The sequence below is a fragment of the Myotis nattereri genome (genome assembly GCF_964212035.1).
Source record: "Myotis nattereri genome assembly, chromosome: 18".
NCBI classification, from domain to species: Eukaryota; Metazoa; Chordata; class Mammalia; order Chiroptera; family Vespertilionidae; genus Myotis; species Myotis nattereri.
This window is the reverse complement of record NC_138093.1, coordinates 42,009,304-42,015,271: the sequence shown is the minus strand read 5'-3', so window position 1 is coordinate 42,015,271 and position 5,968 is coordinate 42,009,304.

Below are 5,968 nucleotides of genomic sequence, written 5' to 3'. Positions count from 1 at the left end.
TTGCTTTTTCGTATTTCAAATCTTTGACTTGATTCTTGCGATCCTCTAGTCTGCTGTTGGGATTCTGTATAATATTCTTTATTTCAGTCAGTGTATGCTTAATTTCTAGTTGGTCCTTTATCACAGCCTCAAGGGTCTCATTAGATTTCTTGAGGGTCTCATTAAGTTTATCGGCGGTTTCTAGAAAATTCTTGAAAAACCTTAAAAGTGTGGTTTTGAACTCTATATCCAGTAGTTTGCTTTCCTCCATTTCTGTCATTTGTGTCCTATTTCTTTGTCTCCGCATTTTTTTACTCTCGCTGTGTCGATAGAGTGGCTTTCTGTTCTAGGTGTCCTATAGGACCCAGTGGCTCAGCCTCCCCAATTACCTGAGGTAGACACTCTTGGTGCACCCCCTTGTGGGCTTTGTGCACAGTCTTGTTGTAGTTAAGCCTTGATTGTTGTAGGTAACACTGGGAGGGATTGACCTCCAGGCCAATTGGCTGTGAAAATCAGCTGTGTCTACAGTGGGAGAACTTCTATGCTGGAGACACCCCTCCAGGGCAAGACTTGCTTCTGTGGGGCTTTGGTGCTCACTGAGTCTTCCCCCTGAGTGTGTCCTTTATGGATCCGAGGAGCTGCAATCTGGATGGTCCCACTCAGGAGCCAGCTGTGAAGCAATGCAAGTTGCCCTGGGGCCTTGGGCCAGCTGCAGTTTGTTAGGTAATTATCAGATTGCAAAGGGCCAGGCCTTTCATATGCAAAAGCCTCTGTGCACGGCTTGGGCGGGGCGGGTCCCAGGGGATCAACAGGGCGAAGCGAGCAGTTATGGCTGCTCTCAGTCCTGCCCTCAGAGGTCCTGCTTCTCAGTGTCCCGGCAATTGCTGCAAGCAACCCCGAGAGAAAGCTGCCCTGGAGTTCCAACCGATGTCAGATAGTCCAGTTTCTCCCGTATGAGACTGGGTCCCCAGAGACTCACCTGGACCTGGAGCTCAGAGCTTGAGACTCCCTCCCAATTGAAAAAGACAACGTGTCCTCAGCCGCCAGCTCTCTCCGCATGTGCCTCTGTACTGAAAGGGCGAGGGCTACGTCCTCCATCTTACCCCAGATCCTCCATTTTTGGGCAGCAGCCATTAGCCATGTGCTCAGCAAGGATCTTCTTTCCGGAAGCCCAAGCCTCTGCTAGAAACTAACCAATGACAATTAAGGGAAGTGCACGCCATAGGCACAACCATATCCTTTGTAACAAGACCCAGACTTGCACCTGGCCAATCGGCAGGGCCCACAGTCTTCTCTCCTCCCCTTACTCCAACCCCCCTATAAAACCCCTCTTCCCACAGAGCTAGCTCTCTCTGACCACCCCCCAGCACCCCCCCCCTCCCCCCCGCCGCTGAGTCGGCGAGTGTGGTCAGGGAGCTCGAGCTAGCACAAATAAAGACTATTTGCTTTTGCATCGGACTCAGCTGGCTCCCTGGTGGTCTATTGGGGATCCTGAAATCTGGGCTTAACATGTACTTCTGTATTTTACTTCTGCACCGCACCTCCTCTGAGTCTCGGTATGCTTTTCTCTTTCCTTCTAGTTGTAGAATTTCCACTCAGCCAGCCTTCCTGTGGTTCTGGATGATGTCCATTCCATCTTTTAGTTGTATTTTTGAAGAGGTTGTGCGAGGCAGCAAACTCCGGTGTTTACCTATGCCGCCATCTTGGTTTTCTCCTGCAGGATTTATTTTCATTGTTACAAATTGAACATAATTAAAGCATATTGATTAATCACAAAAACAATATGTAATTATATATGTGTTTTCCAATGGTCTTAGGCAACCCCTGTGAAAGGATCGTATGATCCCCAAAGGGGTCGAGACCCACAGGTTGAGAACTGCTGCTTTAGAGGTTAAGGTAAACAGGTGTGGGTGGAAAATGGCCTGTATTGTTCCTGGTAGAGCCACAGAGGAGCTGATGTAAGGAAGTGGTTCTGGTTCGAGGGCAGGTTACATGGTGCATACATAGTAATCTTTGGCCTGGAGTTCTCGTAAATGCTGTGGGTTGTTCTAGAATAGATGCTCTACACGCATGAACTTACTGAATCCTCACACCTAAGAGAAGGTGTTACTGTCCCCGTTTCCAGGTGAGGACAGGAGGCACAGAGGCTGGCACTCCCTGTAGGTCACAGCTGGGAGTGCAGCCACCCCAGGTGGACGGCTTTGAGCCAGGGTTCTGAAGGCCGCTCACCACACCACCTCCACCAAGGCTACGGAAACACCTTCCGTGGGGACACGAGCTTTGGGAAGCTTCCCTAAGCCAAGTCTGCACCTTGACCCCACATGTAGTCCTCCGTTCAGAGCACCACCACCTTCATGGCCCTGTCTCTGTGTGCCCTCAGCCCAGCTTCAGACTCAGGGCTGGAAGTGGGTCACAGGATGGAAAATGAGAGGGGCTGGCCTGAGGGGAACTGGAAGTGTTTGCTATGATGGGAAAGCAGAAGAAAGGGAAAGTCCCTGCCTTCACCCTCCCTGGTGACAGGAAAGGGGTCAGGCCCTGTGTGTGCGAAGGTAGGGAAGGAAGAGAACGACCAGGGGAAAGTGAGAAAGGGAGGGAGGGAATGTGGGCAGACAGGCAGGGACCTGGAGCCACAGCAGCTTCTTCAGAAAGCGCTTCAGTTTGTAGCGTTAAAGGCGGATGTGAACTTGCAGAGAACGCCCAGGCCTATAGGGTTTTCTAGCACCAACTCCTTCCCATACCCCCACCTACCAAGGGCTCCACTCTCAGTCACACTCTCCCCTTGTGTAAATGTTTCCCCCCACGTCCCGTGTGGCTCAGGGTTCAGGATCTGGAAGAGGGTCGCACGCAAATGAAAGAGACAAGACAAGAAATAATACTTTGGAAATACTGGGGGGCCAGGCGGGCAAGCCCAACTCAAGGGGAAGGACTTCCACTGGTGCTCAGGCCTCACCAACCTTTTATTGGTTTGGGATACACCCATAGCCCTTAGGCAGGCAATTTCCAGAAACAGGCAGACTAGCCCACCAGCAAGGATTTACATAATAAATGGGGAAGTTACTTCAGCTACCATTGTCTGGACTAACAGTGGATGCACAGCCCTGACCTTTGCCAGGGCTTCAAGGGTCTCCAGCCTTCCGGGTTCCTTGTCCACACCTCTCTGCTAGTGAAGACAATAGGCGGCTTCCCACACCCCTCCACCCCCACAGTGTTGGAAGGGACGTCTAGTATGAAGGCGTGTGGCCCCATGTAGGTCTCCATGGCAGTGAGATGAGAGCTGGACAAGTTCTTGGCTCTGCCTGTGCACAAAGCTGCTGGGCTGGGGAGAGCGAAGGGCAAGATTGTTCACTGGTGTGAGTCACTGTGAACCCCACCCACTTGAGGCAAACTTGGCCAGTTTAATTGGTGGGAACTGTCACCCGGGCGAGGGACTGTGGCTTTTTCAGCAGCCTCATTAGCTCTCAGTCAACGAGGAAGCCTCTGGGTGAGGAAACTGTGGCCAGACCAGCAGCGGGCCGTGCTCTGGGCCCCCCGACTGGAGGCTGTGGGGCCTGTGCACAAAGGGCCTGCAGACGGAGCCGCCCGGCCACCTGCCTGTGGAGATGCTGGGGCCAGCTCTCGCCTTCCTAGTCCTGTTCCTGCAGGGACGGCACAGCCCAGGTGAGGCCCCATCTGCATGCGGGGGTGGGGGGGGACGGGGGGGGGGCAGGGGGGGCGGGGGTGGTGGTGCTGCATGGACTAGCGGCCAGGCCCATGGGCGTCAGATCCTGCCCCCTCTGGGTGGTGTGGCTCGCCAGGATCATTTGGAACTGGGCTGAGCACCTGACGGGGGACAGGCTGGTGGAGGGTGGTGGGGCCTTGAGCACAGCCTCAGGCTTAGTTGACCTCTGTGTGGTGGGAGGGTGTCCTTCCTGGCTGCGAGGAGGGCCAAGGAAATAGCCTCTAATTGGGTGCTATTAGCAGCAGAAAGGAGAGGGGCCCTGGGCTTGGGTTTCCACCAGGAAGCGAGTGGTTCTGGGGGTCAGAGACCACAGATTGTCCCTGAGGCAGGAAAGCTGGTGCTCAGGTGTCCTCTGCCTGGTGGCCTGGCCCCGCTGGCAGCACCCAGGTCACAGGTGCCCGAAGGGGGAGAACGTGCTGCCACTGAGAAGCTGCACAGAGAAGCAGCTGGAAGCCTGAGGGGACCAGGCCACCGCATTCAGTGGTCTCAGCTGCAGGCAGCCCCCTTTGGAGACTTGGAGGCATTCCAGGTTGACTAATCCTCCAGGGCCTTGTGGGCGGGTGCGGGAGGGGCACACTGGGCATGAAGGGAGGAAACAGGCCCAGGAGTGTGTGTCCGGGGCCTGTGAGAAGGCTGAGGTCGGGCTGAGGGGTCAGGAGCCTGGCTTTGGGGATAGAAGGTCGAGGCCGAGATGAGATGATTGTTATGCCCAGAATTCAAGATCCCCAAGAAACCACGCCAGGGAGCCAGTCCGATGCAAAAGCAGAAGGTCCTTTATTGAGTTAGCTAACCCGACCCGGGCCTCCAGTCGACGCAGCGACCGGAAACCGAGTGCCACTCATGAGAAAATCAGGGCTTTAATAGTGAGGGGAGGGGAGCTGACTGTAGGCCCTCCAATTGGCCAGGCGCCAAGTCGGGTCTTGTTCCCGGGCGTGGCCAGCAGGGGCCTGGACCTCCGGGAAGGAGGCACTCCTCTGCCTCTGCCCCAACATGGAGGATCCAGGGCAAGATAGAGGGCATAGCCCTCGCCCTTTCATTCCCCCCTTGTCTTGGAACTTCCGGCTCAATCATGAGACGGACTGCACTTTTCTTTAACAACTTCTATTGAAATAGGATTTTTCTTCTTAAAATTCCTCCATGGCTATTGAAAAGCCAAATCAAGATTAATTTATTTACTGTCCTGATGTTTGCATAAACACAACAAGAATGGTAACCGACTACCTTTGCTGGAATTTCATGGTTGAACCCTAATGTGCCCCTTAGGGCCAAGAAGCCAAGCCATCCAGCTGCCATCAGGCCTGCCTGCAGTATCTGCTGAGTTAGGTGAATCCCTCACCTGTAGCAACTCTACCTGAGCCCACGCTCCAGGCTTTAAGGTCCATCTCAGTAGCCCTCCTACTTGTTGTGGCCCAGAGTGTGTGGGGGTTCTGCAGGGATGCAGAGGCATCTTTACTGCTCCCCTTCTACTCTTACCAACCGCCAGTGATGGTAGGGCATGGGCCTGACGCTCCAGTGCCAGCCATCTTCAGGGCTCCCAGGCAGGATACCAGGCTTTCTTTGTGGCATTCTTAGTGGCTTCAAGTCTTTAGAGCTCAGATAGGGCTTTTCAAAACATGATACTCCAGTCAAAGTTTTCCGTTAATAAAACCACTGTTAGGAACCAGTCTTACTGAATCTATGCAAAGAAACGTACTTACTTAGCATTGCCAGATTTTGGAGGAATTACATAAGGAGAAAAACATACTGATTTACTCTAAGATTTTCTGACTTTTCTTGCTAATTTCTTTTCATGGATTTAAAACAAAACAGTAATTGTTGGTATAAAACCTTCTTTCTATGCATAACCATGCCTCAGACTTTCTAGTCTAAACAGGCTTTTTCCAGCTTTACTATCCCTGACATGGGCATGGTGACTCAGGCCTGCAAGACAGTATTACAGGCTGTCAACTGTTAGCTGTCTCTCAACAGAGACCAAAACCTGATGGGCACCCTTCCCTGCCCAGTTGGGCACTTGTCCTCTTGGCAGCTAGACACCCTTTACTTTTGGGGGTCACCCCACACAGCTCCCTTCCAGGACAGCCAACATACATTCAAACCTGCAAAAGAATCAAAGGTTAATATAACATATCAATACAATGAAACATAATATTGGCATCATGGCCGCTTCAGGCAGCCAAATCTACCACTAAACATGTGATCCTATAAATGGTCCTTGTCTCTTTGGAGCCATGTCCATGAAGATGCAGGCATTATCTAAGTGTATTGGGGCTC